We start from the raw sequence: 15,535 nt of genomic DNA on the forward strand, positions 1-15,535 counted from the left end.
AGGACTAGTAGGTGGAAGTTATAGGAAACAGATTTTAACTCCAAGAAAAACTGCAACCCCTGGAGCTGTCCAGCAATGGAAGCATCTGCTTCAAGGAGGAGGAGTCCAAATAGACAGGCTGGAGGCTCAGCCACATGTGGGGATACAGGGAGGACACTCCTGTCTAGGTAAACTCCAAGGTCATCTGAGAAGGCTGAAGGCACACAGTGGAAGGAAACGCTGAGATGGGCTTCAGCCTCTGAAGGGTGCCATTTTCATCTCTGATGAGCAAAGAATGACATCAGCAGCAAGAGAGGTTTGAGTTAGACTTAGGGAGGAACTCCCATACAGGAAGGATTTAACCTCTTTCCTTCCCAATCTGAATTAGATGAAATGCTCTGCCCAGAGCCTGGCAAGAGGGAGGGCTGAACTGAAGCCAGGGAGAATCTGAGGACTCCAAAGGGCAAGAGTTGGAAGGGAGCACAGAAATCGCTGAATCCAACACGTTTGTTTTAAAGGCAGGTAACTGCAGGTAACTGCTGTCCACAAAGGTGATGGGACAGAGATTAGAAACCGTGTCTTGCCTCCCTGGCTCCCAGTGCTTTGTGCCTTCCCCTGTGCAGCAGCCACAGTCCTGCGAGCTCCCTGCCTCCCTCTCTTGTCGCTCTGCCCCCCTGGAAGCAGAAGAGGCTACAGGGCCCCTCCCCTCAGGGATCCCTCAGGGCCTAGGGGTGGGAGAGGGGGCAGGTGCAGCTGTTCTACCGCTAGCTCCGAATTTCTTCAGATAATCAATTGGCCTCGGCTGCCGCTGCCGCTTGCCTCTGCAGGATGGAGAAGAAGGAGGTGGGAGGGGGAAGGGAGCTGGGGACCAGGCTCTGGGAGAGGAGACTGCCGGGGAGATGGAAGTCCAGGGCTAAGGGCTGAGGGGAAAGTGAGAGCTCCGGGGCTAACAGACAGGGAGGAGGGAGGGAGGGAATGTTAGAAGAGGATGCATCTTGGGGTCCTCATTTCACATCCTCCAAAACCCAGCAAGTGGGCAGTGGCAGGGGGGCAGTTCCAGGGCACCAGGCAAGTGGGGCTCGGGCACCTCACCCCCTCTTTCATCTTCCTGCCTCTTCCCATCCATGGCCATGCCCCTTCAAGCTGTGCATGCCCTCTTCCATCCCTAGTTACTGCAGGCCCTGACCCTCCAGTCCTGTCTGTCGTAATTGCTCCCCTCTGCCCTTTTTCTCAGCAAACCCCACTCCCAGTGACAGAGCAGACAGCAGGGCCCCAGGGGTTTGGGGGAACACTTAGCCACTCCTCCCCCTCCTCCCCCTACACACACACACACACACATTGTGTAGGCTGCCAGGCATATGGTCCCTTTGTGCCCACACAATGGAGGCCCTGCCTGTGCCCCTTTCTAGTCTGGGCACGGGGCTCCACTCCCTCATTTCACCCACGTTCCTTCCTTCTCCATCCCCAATGCAGTGCTTGCCTTCTTTGCCTTCTCTTCTTCCTCTGTCTGGAAGGCCCCTTGTACCATCTTCCTGCCTCTTTTTTGTGCCCTTTCCTGAGCTCTTGGAATCTGACTGGGTGAGGATTGTGAGCAGAAGAAAGAAGGAAGGTCACAGTCCTTGAATGTTAGTTCGGGGAGAAAAGAAAGAAGCAAGTAGAGAAGGAGTAGGGGAGAGGGGAGGCAGAGCAGCAGCATCAGCAGTAGCAGCAGCAGTAGCAGCAGCAGTGTTGTGCTAAAGGGGAGCGAAAGCCCACACCTGGCAGCCAGAGGACTCATGTCCTAGCTCCATACTCACCTTTGCTCTTTGTGCCATAATGAGCAAACCACATGCCTCCCTGGGTCTCAACTTCCTCATCTGTAAAACGGGAAAGATAATAAGACCTGCCTCACAAGGATTGAATGAGATCATCCTGGCAGTACTCAGCATGATAAATACTCTTTAAATGGTACCTCAGGGGTAGTAAGTAGCAGTTGTACAGTTGTACTGTAGTACAGTTTGTGCACTGCACAAGGTGCCAGGCCAGGAGAGCGAAGGGGCCTGACATCCAGCCCTTGCTCCACCAGAGCAGTCATGCACCAGTGAGGATGCTTGCATCTCCCGAGAGGTGGCCCTGGAATCAAGCTCCTCATGTGGGTGCCTGAGCATCAGTCATGAGTTCAACCAAAAACTCAGGAGTTCTGACTATCTCGGAAACCAAGATAGAACGGGAGGATCAAGACCCTACTGGGACAGCGAGGGGGAGATCCCTTAGCTCAGTCTTCTCTGGAAAGTTGGAAAGAACTAAATATGAAATCTGCTAAACTGAGGTTGGAGATAGTGCGGCTGAGGAGAAGAAGGGGGCTGAAGAAGCAGAAAAGAAGGGAGACCTGGGTCTGGGGATGTGATCAGAAGCTGTGTTGGTCTAAGGACCTCTGGCTCTTGCTCCTTCTCGTTTCCTCCCTTAAGCAAGTTTCTGTAAGCCGGTCTTATTATCGCTTGTTGAGCACTGCCCCCTGCTGACCACAAGCAGAAACGCTCTCACTCTCCCACTGCTGTCTGGGAGCTGCTAAGAAACTCAAAAGGAGAAAACCAGACCAGACTGGGGACAAAGGGTGAAGGAGATAGGTGGGACCTACAATCCAGAATTCGGCTCTTGGCAGGTGTTTCTGGAAGGTGAATGAGGGTTGATTGTCTACTGGAGAGAAATAGAGACTGGAATTCACAGGTGTTTCATTTATGCATATTAATGGTCTATAATTTTCAGATTGTTCTTTTCTTGTCTGTGCCCATTTCATTTGTTTCATGTCCTTGTGTGTGTGTGTTCTGTCTCTGGGGATGCTCACCTACTTCTGTGGTAGCTGTATGTGTGTACATCGGTACTTGTTTCTGAGTCATTTTTTATGTAGGAATCTGAGAGACAGCTCTCGGGTATGGGCAGAGGCTGGAAACTGTTTAATTTCCTCTCCTTCCCTCTAGGTTTGACCTCTGCCTTCTGGCTCCATCAGCCACATGGGTATTTACAGGTGACCGTCTTTTGCTGGCTCCTGCCCTACTTTGGATATTCCAAGCTCAGAACCTTTCTCTGCTCTAACCTGGGACTGTGTTCTCTGAAGCAGGGCCTCCAGCTTGGTTCCCAGTTGGAGCGAGAGGAGGGGGAGAGCCCTGAGATCAGAGCCTTTCCACCAGCTACCTCCCTTTTATCCTTACTGGCGTTTAAACTCCAGCCTTCTCCTTTTATAACCTTGTCTCTTTCATTCCCATTTTCTTCAACGCACCACACATTTATTGAATAGCCAATGTGTGCCAGGCATTGTTCTAGGTTCTGAAATACAGACCCAGGCTCTCCCCACCATCTACTGGAGAGGGGGTGTGGGAACGCAGACAGGTAAACACATCGATTTCCTGACAGTGAAAGCATATGCAAGAAATAGCAGTAGTGCAAGGAAGGAAGGATTAACTCAGAGGGAGTGTTGGTGAGGGAGGGAGCAGGCAAAACCTGAGCTGGGCTTTGAAGACCAATAGGGGTTTGCCAGGTCTTTAAGGTGCTTGCAGAGAACTCTGCGATGTGCTGCCAAGACCTCCCTTCATAAATTTCTTTCATCAGTGGACAGGAGCACTCACTTCCCCAGCTGCAGGAGTGTTGACTCACAGCCAAATCCCGCTGTAGGTATTGCCTTTGGAGGAAGACAGCTGTCTTGCCTAAGGTTGTGTTCCCTCCCTGGGGCAGTCTGCATGCAAGGACTGGTTGGTATAGGGTGACAAAGTCCCAGCCCAGGGATAGTCACGAAGGGCTATCCCAGTTTGAGATTCCCCGTGGGATTGCCAGAGGCCTCTGCTGCAATTACATTGTATTTCAGCTTCTTTCTCTGCTTAATCCAGCTTCTCTCACGTCAAACAGATGTTCCCAAGAGCACTCTTGAGAACTCTCTCTTGCATACAATCTCAGAGTGTAAAGATCTGTTTCCCAGGTAATTCTACCTAAGATTGCCATAGTCCAGGGAGAAGGCACTGTAGGTGAAGGCACGGAGGCCTGAGGAGGCTTTGTGAGCAAGGGTGCACTAAAAGCAGTTTGGTGCTGTTGGGACATAAGATGCAAGGACTAGTGGACCGGGAGAGTGATGGAGAATGGCCTGGAGGAGTAAGCAGGGGCCAGGTCAGGAGAGGCCTTGTATGTTATGCTAGGGAGCTTGTAGTTCCCCACATAGTGATGGGAAACCAGTTGACCAGGCTACACCAACAGATTTGCATTTTAAGAATATCACTTTAAGGACAGATCTGAAGATAGCTGAGTAGGGGTAAAATCTGTGCAGGGCACAGTTTTAAGAGGCTATTACAAGGCCAGCTGAGAGAAGGGAAGAGTCTGTATTTAGGCAATGGCAGAGGGAATGGGGAAGAGAGGACAGATTTAGAAAAGGTATTTAAATGCTAGATTCAATAGGACTTGGCGATTTATTAAATGTGGTTGGCTGGAAGAGAACTCCCAGGCTTCTGACTTGGGAGGCTGGATGAACAGTGGTGCTACCTTCCAAAACAGACCAAATAGGAGGAGAAACTTCGTAGGGAATTGTGGTGGGGATAGTGGCACGAGTGTTAAAGTACTAAGGACAAGTTGAACAAGAGTTATTGAGGCGCTTTCCCATGGAGCTGTCCAGAAGGAAGGTGGCTCTCTGGATTTGTAGCTGAAGAGTTGGACTTCTTTACTAGGATGTCTCCCAGAAATCTCCACCTCCCCCTACCCTAAACTGGCCTCCTTATTCTCTCCTTCCCTCAACCCTACTATCCCTTTGCTGTTCCTCACGTGAATAAATGGCACCATCAGCATTCAATTGTTCCGGCTATCATACTTCTTTCCCTCTACTGCCACCTCCAATCTATCTTCAACATCCATCAATTTTGCCTCCTAAATGTGACTTGACACTGTTTCAGTACTTCCACCAGTACTATCCCTGCTTTCCCTGACCTCGACTATTGCAGTTGCCAGCTGGGCTCCCAGCTTCTTGGCTTCTTTCTCTTAAATCTACCCTCCAGACTGCCAGTAGCCAGCCCTGGTGGTCTAGTGGTTGAGATTCAGTGCTCTCACCTCCAGTCAGGGAACCCCACCACCTCTCTGTTTGGTGGCTGTGTGTTGCTGTGATGCTGAAAGCTATGCCACTGGGCCACCCCTGGTGGACAGGTCTCAGTGAAGCTTCTAAACTAAGACAGACTAGGAAGAAGGATCTGGTCACCCACTTCTGAAAAAATTGGCTATGAAACCCCAGTGAATAGCAGTGAAGCACTGTTCTGAACCTGAAGGGAGGGGATGGTGCAAAAAGACCCGGCAGGGTTCTGTTCTGTGGCACACAGGGTCACTAAGATGGCACCACCACCAACAACCAAACCGCCGTCAGTGACCCACCCAAAATGCAAATCTAATCGAGACAGCTCTATACCCATAAAATCCAGATTCTCCAACATGGCATGAAAGTCCCTTCATGGTGCAGCTCCTGCCAGTCTGTCCAGCCACACCTGCCATGCCATCGTTCTCACTTTATCTTCTAACATTCTAGAAGCTCAGAACTCCCTGGTACACTCTGTATTCTTCCCTACTTCTGTGCCTTTGCTCTGTAATCCCTCCTGCTACTTCACCTGTGTAAGTCCTACTCATCCTTCAAGACAACACAGCTGTCCTCTCCTCCAGGACACCTTCCGATTTGGTGTGCTGTCCTATAGCTCAAGCTTGGCTCCTCCTGTGCCCCTTAGCTTTCCATGCATATCTCCATGATTGCCCTCCTCACAATGAATTATACTGAAACCATCTCTCTACCACGAATGGGTTTCAGTGTGACCTGGGGTGAGTTACTTGAAATCTCTGAGCATCTGTTTCCTTATCAGTGATAACGTAAAGCCCTTAGCCCAGTGCTAGCACATAACAAAACTCAATAAATGATGGTTATTCGGAGAATTGTTACTTTTATTTTCTTCCATTTCAATTTGCTGAGTTGTCCTGGCATCTACCTTCTACCATTCACCTGGAGAATATGTATTTGTTCATCTATTTCAGTCCATCTGATGTTTCAGATGGGGTTCTCATTAGTTATTTCTCTCTAGAAACTGTGTCTTATCTTATTTATCTGGAAGCCATAGGATTACTCATTTTTAAAAAGTGTTTTAAAAATTACCAAAATAATATATGCCTATTGTAACAAATTCAAATAAAACTAAATGATGTAGAGTTAAAAGTAAATGTATGAGCCCTACATACCGATTGTTTAGATATGAATTACACATCCCTCCCCAGAAGTAATCCATATTAACCATTTGATCTGTATCTTTCCAGAATTTACATTTTACAAATATATATAAATATATAGGTGCGTGCATTTAAAATTATAGTGTACGTTTACTGTTAAACTTTGTTCAACTCAATATGTACTGCTAGTTACTTTTCCTTTAACAGTACATTATAAACATCTTTTTATATCTGTACATATAGACTAACTTTACTTTTTAAACTTCTGCATAGGCCGTGGATTGTAATTCACCTAAGCGTCCTCCTGTTGACGGGGGTTTCGGTTAATTCCAATCTTTTGTTATTAATAATTCTGAAGTGCACATTATTCTATGCATATTTTTGTGTGCTTATGTGAGCATTTTTGGAGGATAGATTCGTAGAAATGGAACTGCTGGATTAAAGAGAATGTATATTTTAAATTTTGATAGACACTTCCACATTGCCCTCTCAAAAGTCTTTATCAACATACACTATTTCCAACAGCACACGAGGGTCTACATTTCTTCACACCTTTCATTACAATGGCTAGTATCATTTAAAAAAATTTATTTCCTATTTGATGGGCAAAAGGAAATATCAAATTTTTATGTAGTATTTTCCTTGTTATTTGAGCTTGATGATAAAATTTCGTATGCTTATTAGATGTTTGTATTCTTCTGTGAATTGCCTGTTCACATGCGTGCCCTCTTGAAAAAAAATTATTTCATCCTTTTTGAAATTTTGCGCAATATTTCTTCTTTTTAAAACATACAATTTATTTTAAGTAACACAATAACGTTTTTGCTCTTCACAAAATTGAACTGCTATAATCAATTTAAATTCCTCAGTTTGTGGTATACCAAATAATTGGTCCCTGCCAATTATCTCAATACCATTTATTGAACAACCCATCTTTTCATTATTGAAAGAATAATTTTATTTCTTCCTTTGCAATATTTTTATATATTATTTCCTTTCCTTTTTTATTTTAGTTTTGAGAGTTCTTTATATGATCTGATACAAATTGTTTATCACATATGTGATTTGCAAAAATTTCTCCCCAGTATGACTTGTCTTTTCACCTCTTAAAAGTGTCTTTTGAAAGCAGAAGTTCTTAAGTTTGGGAAAGTCCAGTTTATCATTTTATATCTTTTACAGATCATGCTTTTAGTGTCATAGCTAAGAAATCTTTGCCTAACAAAAGCACACAAAGATTTTCTCCTATGTTTTCTTCTGGAAGTCTTATGCTTTACATTTAGTTTTATGATCAATTTTGAGTTCATTTTTGTGTATGATGCAAGGTATGGATTGATATTCATTTTTTTTTGGCATGTGGATATCCAACTGTTCTATATGAAAAAGACTAGCTTTCTCTACTGCTTTGCCTTTGCATATTTGTCAAAGATCAACTGACCATATGTATGTAGATCTATTCACGCACTCCCTATTCTGTTCCATTGATCTATTTGTCTTTTTTATGCCTATACCATACTGTCTTGGTGACTGTTAATAATAAATCTTGAATTTATATATTGTGGGTCTTTCAACTTTATTCTTCTTTTTCAAAGTTGTTTTGGCTGTTCTAGGTCCTTTGCATTTCCATATGAACTTTAGAATCAGATTGTCAATTTCTATTAAAAAAAGGTTGCTGTGATTTTGTTTGGGATTGTACTGAATCCTTAGCTCAGTTTTGGGGGAATTTAAATCTTAACAACGTTGAGTCCTCCAACCCACGAACAACGTATATCTTCCCATTTACTTAGGTCTTCTTTAGTTTATCTGAGCAAAGTTTTGTAGTTTTCATTGCACGTCTTTTGTCAGACTTATCCCTAAGTATTTTATATTTTTTTGATGTTATTATAAACGGCATTTTTTAAATTCAGCATTTTGACTGTTCATTGCTAGTGTTATGAGCTAAATTGTGTCCCACCAAGAGATATATTTTGTCCTAACCCTGCGGTACTTGTAAATGAGACTTTATTTGGAAATAGGATCTTAGCAGACGTAATTAATTAAGTCAATATGAGGCCATGCGGAGTAGGACGTGCCCTTAGACCAATAGGACTGGTGTCCTTATAAGAAGAGGGAAATTTGGACACAGTCATGCAGAGAGGGAAGATGATATAAAAACTCACAGGGAAAAGGTCGTCATGTTGACGATGGAGGTGGAGTTGTAGTGAAGCATTTACAAGCCAAGGAATGCACGGATTGCCAGAAAACACCAGAAGCTAAAAGAGGCTAGGGAGTATTCTCCCCTAGATCCTTCAGAGAGGACGTGGCCCTGCCAACACCTTGATGTCAGACTTCCGGCCTCCAGAACTGTGAGTGAGTAAGTTTCTGCTGTTTTAAGCCATCCTAGTTTTGGGTACTTTGTTATGGCAGCCCTAGGAAACAATTACAGCTAGTATGTAGAAGTAGAATTTATTTTTGCATGTTGATCTTATATCCTGAAACCTTGCCAAACTCACTTATCAGTTCTAGTAACTTTTTTGTAGATTTCATTTAATTTTCTGTATAGATAATTATGTCATCTCCGAATAAAAACAATTTTATTTCTTCCTTTCCAATCGGGATGTCATTATTTATTTTTCTCACCTTATTGCACTGGCTAGAACCTCCTGTATAGAGTTGAATAAAAGGGGAGAGAGCAGATATCCTTGCTTTGTTCCTGAACTTAGGAGGAGAGTATTCAGCCTTTCACCATTAAATATGATATTATCTTGTAGATGCCCTTTATCAGGTTGAGGAAGTTCCCTTCTATTTCAAATTTGTTGAGATTTTTTTTTTTCAATCAGAAATCAGCGTTGGATTTCTGTCAAACGTTTTTTCAATAGATATTGAGATGATCATATATTTTCTTTTCTTTTCTTTTTTGGAGGGGTCTTTCTTTCTTCAATCTTTTGAAATGTTTTCAATGTTTCAAATGTTAAATCCTCCTTGCATTTTTGGTCACTATGTATTATTTTTTTATATAATATTGGATTTGCTTTACTAAAGTTTTGTTAAGAGTTTTTACATCTATGTTCATATGAGACATTGGTCTGTAGTTTCCTTGTGATGTGTTTGTCTCATTCTGACGCCAGAGTAATGCTGGCTTCACATAATGAGTTGGGAAGTTTTCCATATGCTTCAATTTCCTGGAAGAGTTTGTGTAAAATTGGTATTATTTCTTTCTTAAACAAAGAAAGAAAATAAATAAAGCTATTTAGGTCACCAATCAAGCCATTTAGGTCTGGAGTTTCCTTTGTAGGAAGGTTTTTAACTACAACTCGATTTCTTTGATAGCAATAAGGTGATTCAGATGATCTACTTTTTTTGAGTGTTTGATATTTTGTTACTTTCAAGGGATTTTTATAGTCACCTAAGTTGTCTACTTTATTGGCATAAATATGTTTTTAACATTCTTTTATTATCCTTTTAATATCTTTAGAATCTGTAATGATGTCACTTCTCTCATTCTTGATATTAATCATTTGTGTCTTTTTTTTGTTTTTCTATCAGTCTGGCTAGATTTATCTATTTTATCTATCTTCTCAGGGAACTAGCTTTTGGTTTCATTGATTTTTATCTATTGATTTTCTGTTTTCTATTCCATTGATTTCTGCTTTATTTTTATTATTTCTTCTGCTTACTTTGGGTATAATTTGTATTTTTTCCCCTAATTTTGTAAGGTGGAAGCAGATATCATTGACTTGAAACCTTTTTTCCTTTCTAGAATAGACTGTTAGAGCTATAAGTTTCCCTTTACATACTGCTTTAGCTACATCCCACAAATTTTATGATGTGTTTTTATTTTCACTCAGTTCAAAAATTTTAACTTCCTTTTTGATTTCTTCTTTTATCTATTAATTATTTAGAATTGTCTTATTTAGTTTCCAAATATTTGGAGATTTTCCAGATATCTTTCCATTATTGATATATAATTTAATACCATTGGGATCGGAAGAATATATTTTGCATGATCTGATTCCTTCTAAATTTATCAAGACTTCTTTTGTGGCCCAAGATATGGTCTATTTGGTTGGTAAATGTTCCATGTGCACTTAAAAAGAATGTATATTCTGCTGTTGTTGATTGGAATGTTCTATAAATGTCAATTAGATTGAGTAAGTTGACAGTGTTGCTCAAGTCCTTTCTATCTGCTGATTCTCTGTCTACTTGTTCTAGCAATTATTCAGAGATGGGTACTGACATTTATGATTATAATTATGAATTTATCAATTTCTCCTTGCAGTTCTATCTGCTTTTGCTTCATGTATTTTGAATCTCTGTTTTTAGGTACAGAAAGTTTAGAATTGTTGTCTTCTTTTTTTTTTAAAGATTTTATTTTTCCTTTTTCTCCCCAAAGCCCCCTGGTACATAGTTGTATATTTTTAGTTGTGAGTCCTTCTAGTTGTGGCATGTGGGATACTGCCTCAGCACGGCTTGATGAGCGGTGCCACGTCCATGCCCAGGATCCAAACTGGTGAAACCCCGGGCCGCCCCCATGAATTGTTGTCTTCTTGATGAACTAACCTCTTTATCATTGTGACATTACCCTCTTTATTCCTGATAATACTCTTTGCCCTGAAATCTACTTAATCTGGTGTTAATATAGTCATTCAAACTTTATCTTGATTAGTGTTAGCATGGTATATGTTTTCCCATCCTTTTACCTTTAACCTATTCATGTCTTTATATTTAGATGTGCTGTATAGTTAGATATTGCTTTTGTAATCCAATCTGACAAACTCTGCCTTCTAACTGGGGTGTTTAGACCACTTACATTAATGTGCTTTTTGATATAGTCGGGTTTAAATTTTCCACCTTGTTATTTGTTATCTATTTGTACTATCTGTCTGTTGTTTCTTTTTTTAAACTTTTTCTGCATTTTTCTCAATAACATAAATAACTGAAATTCAAAATATAAAATATGGGGGAGAGGTTCAGAGAAAGATTTGGGATTTTAGAGAAGAGAGAGAGTGGGTCAAACTGGTGGTGTCAGGAATGGCTGGAAAGACAAAATATTAATTGAATTGGACCTTGAAATATTTTCAGTAAAGGTGACAGTGAATGGAAGGCACACCATGTAGAGGGAATGGGGTGAACAAAAGGGATGGAAGCAGGAGAGGATGTGTTTGGTTCCCGGAATAACAGATCATTCAGATGGTCTGAGGAAGAGTGGCAGGAGAAGATGTGGAAGGTACTTGTGTGATTGCCAGCTTCCTATGGACATCTGCCATCCAGACACCTGAGACACCTGTCAAAGCAAGTGCATTATCTACCCTTCAAACCTGCTCTCTCTCAGTACCCTCTAATTTGATGTGTGGTGCCAGCATCTTCCTTAATATCTATACCAGAAGCCTCTGAGTCATCCTAAATGCCTCCTTGTTCCTCAACTCTGTCCATCCCACCTGCAGGTCACCTCTCAAATTCAAGCTTTCTTTTCTATTCCCATAGTCTTGGAGCCAGCTCGCCTGCTCTCATGTTCTCTCTCTCCTCAACTAGTGCATTAGCCATCTCACTGGTCTCTCCATTTTTAGATTCTTTTTCCTTCAAACCATTCCTCACACAGCCACTAGCTCCCTGAACCCCCTGAAAATGGATGGAAAATTCTATATGTGTTTTTCTGGAGAAAGCCTGTAGTTTTCATCACAGTCTTAAAGAGAGCAAAAGTCCGCAGAAGCTAAAAGCCATTGCCCTGTATCTTTTTTTCAAATGAAACGATTAATGCTCAGTTAATGTGGTCTGTTGACAGACTACTGAACAAGAAGTCAGGAGACCTAGGTTCTAGTTCTCGTGCTGCCACTAATTGGCTGTGTGACTTTTAGGCAGTTGAGTTACCTGCTCTGCATCTGTTTCCTCATCTGTAAAATGGAGGAAGATCTCTTCTTACCTCAAAATGTTATTATTTACAAGCAGATTCCTTTAACATCAGAAATTCCGGTTCATCTCCTCTCAGGCTCTTCTCTGTTCTGTTTCACTAGACAAGCATTTATTGTAGTGTGCAATTCACTGAGCTAAGTTCTGGGGGTAGAAAGATAAATAAAGCACTGTTTCTTCCACTTCAGAAGCTCACAGACCAGCTGGGCAGACAGATATGTAAATAAGAAATTACCATATAATGTCATAAAATGCAGAGCTCTGGGAGCACAAAGGAGGCTCTCTTGGGGAGAAGGCACCTAACTTTGTTTGGGAAGGCTGGGGAGGAGTCAAAGAGAAAAACACAGCTGAGTCTGGAAGGATTAGCAAAACTTTCTAGGCAGAGAAGGGGTGAGAAGGCAATTCAGGCAAAGGAAACACCACGTGAAGGCAGAGGCAGTAACGGAGCCCCAAGTTGGCAGAACAATGAGCAGAGGGGCACAGTTTGAATCTCCGTGTGTTGAATGTTTGGGCTTTGAATGCACAGGGAGGAACAGGAGATAAGGCTGCAGGGCAGAGTCAGGCACTGAAGGTCCTCCCACAGAGCGCTGCCAAGAAGTTTTGCCTTCATCTGTAGACAGTGGGGAGCCACTGGATTGTTGTAGGCGAGGGAGTTACAGTCTGATTTCTCTTTCAGGAAAATCACATTGGCAACAAGGAGGAAGATAGATTGGGAGGGAATGATACAAATTTGGAAGTGAAAAAGGTCTAAATAAGGGTGGGGGTGGAGAGAAGATAATGTCTTCCCTTTAAACCTATTACATTAGGAGTAGCCAAAGACTAGTCAGATTCAAATGTCCAGTAGGAAGCTGGAAATATGAGTCTGACGCTCAGAAGAAAGATCTGGATTTAGAAGCATTAGTCAGTAAGCAGCGACCGAAGCCATGGGAGAGAATGACATTCCTTTGGGAGAACATGTAGGGTGAGGAGGAAAGGGGCCAAAGGCTAAATTCCAGGAAATATCAATATTTGAAGTGAGGAGGAGGAAAGATAGTGAGAGGATGGCTGGATTGCAAGGAGCTGAGGGGTTAAGGATGGTGGTGAGGAATCTGCTCTTCTAAGAAGGTTGGATGATAAAGAAAGAGAGAGAGGGCTGAAGCAAGAGGAGGCTGGAGGGTGTATTTTGTTTTATGTCTACTAGACGAAGATGAAGGATGGAGGTAGGAAAGGACAGGATCTAATGCACACCTGGAGAGATTAGTCCTAGGCAAGGAAGTGGCGGGCATTTACTCTGCCAAGAAAGGGGAAAGGGACTCAGAAAGAGTTTGATTCAGTGGTTTTCACATTAGAATCACTGAGGTAACTTGAAAAAAAAAAGCCAATATCTGGGCCACACCTTGGAAGTTTCTGGTTTAATTAGTCTGGGATGGGTCATGGTCTGCAAACAATGTTGAGAACCACTGGTTTAATTGTAGGTAACTTTTTAGATGGTGGTAATGGGATGGGCTTTCAGGAAGCTCACACTTGATAAAGGTTGGATGAATAGGGAATGGTAAAAGTTTGGGACAGGTGAGGAATGGGGAAAGAGGAGCAATTTATTATATTTTATTTTTTTTGGTGAGGAAGATTGGCCCCAAGCTAACATCTGTTGCCAACCTTCCTTTCTTTTTTGCTTGAGGAATATTGTTGCTGAGCTAACATCTGTGCCAATCTACCTCTATATTGTATGAAGGTCACCAACTCAGCACGGCTTGATGAGCAGTGTGAAGATCCGTGCCCAGGATCTGAACCTGCAAACCCTGGGCTGCCAAAGCAGAGCACACAAACCTAACCGCTATGCCACCAGGTGGCCCCAAGGGAAGGAATTTAGAATGGAAGGAAACTAATACCAACTTAGTGGCGTTTATGTGCCATTAATGCAGAAATAAATGAGGCTCATTCTTTGTTCTCAAAGAGCTCAGGAACTTATGGGAGAGAGAGACACACCTTAAAACAATCCTATGTCACTGCAGAGTTCTTAACCAGTTAAGGGCTTTTTTTTTTTTTTTTTTTGCATTTATTTTCTTTTTCACTACAAGTGACAAAGAATCCAGTTATTTTACAGTATAGCCTGGGTCTGGAAATACTTCTGTAAGCACTGAGTGTAGCCTTTCTAGGAAAATGGGTGCTGGGGAAAGAGCTCTAATTATCCTGGGAGGTTGAACTTTCCCCAGTTTTATCAGCAGGGCTGCAAGACGATGGGGTTCTGGCCTGAGATGTGGGTACATCACTGGCGTCAGCTGTACCCAGGAGGTGGCTTTTATTGCTAACCACTCACACTGAAAAACTTTGATGGCCGTCCCGCTAGGGTGTGAAGCTTCTGTGTTTGAGCAAGATACTAAGGACTCCCCTCTCTCAGCAGCAGTGCTGTAAAAGGGCCCTACTTTTCATCAGAGTAGAAGACCTCATGTTTGCCACCGTGGTCTGGGCTTGACCTCTGGGAACAGCTTCAGCTGCATGGGAAGAAGGCACTTCTCTGTAGCTGAGACCTTCCTTTGGAGAGAGTTCACTGCCACTTCTAGAGACCTTTGTATCTTCCCCAGGAGACTCCACCTCCTAGGGTTCCGAGAGGCCTTTGGTTTGCCTGTCCCATCCCTGCTGCCTCAGGCCCACGAGCTGGGGGAGTTGGAAGAGCTTTTACTGAGGGTCCTGGCTTTTGGCTGGGAGCCCCCTTCCTTGAGTAAGATTCCTAAAAGGAGAAGTTTGATTGGGAATGGACTGGGCACTGTGGGCACGTGGAGGGGATTCCTTCTCCTACCTTATTAGTTCCATTTTATACACAGGAATTGAGGCTTAAAGAAATTAAGAAACTTGCCCGTGTCCTCAAAGCTAGGAGCTGTGCATTCGAAGTTCAACCTTTTCTACTCTGTTGTCTTTCAGGCTCCTGACCCCCTCTATCACTGCAGTTGGACCCTTTGGGAAAATCCTGGTTGGATGTCACCTTCCTGCCCTCCTCTCTCCTAAATAGTCAGGCTGGGTCCCTTGGGCCCTAAGGCACATGGGTCTCCTCTTTGAGTCTCCATTTCTTCACTCTGTGAATTAAGGATGTGTGAAATCCAGATGGGTTTCCATCCTGGTGATGAGGGTGGAGGGCAGTCCAGGGATTTGCTGCGTGGGACACGTTAAGTCAGATTTTAATGTTGGACCTCTCCTCTGCAATCCAGTGCTTTTGTTACAGAGATAGGACTGAAAGCCCCCAACTTCACCTTCAGAGAGGAGAAAGGAGGGACAGAGCTTATTCCAATCTGATGCCTGGCGTCTTCATTTGTTGACATCCTGACTCAGGCTTTGAGCTTTAGGTGGAGCCAATCTACAGAATTATCTGTAATTCTGGCGTCAGAAGCCATGCTTCCTATTCTTTGGGCCCTTTTGAGGTCTGTGAGACAGGCTAGCATCACACGAACACAGTTTACACTGAACTGCTCGATAGTCAGTGGGGGCCCAG

The sequence above is a fragment of the Equus asinus genome, chromosome 25, assembly GCF_041296235.1.
Source record: "Equus asinus isolate D_3611 breed Donkey chromosome 25, EquAss-T2T_v2, whole genome shotgun sequence".
In the NCBI taxonomy this organism is placed as follows: Eukaryota; Metazoa; Chordata; class Mammalia; order Perissodactyla; family Equidae; genus Equus; species Equus asinus.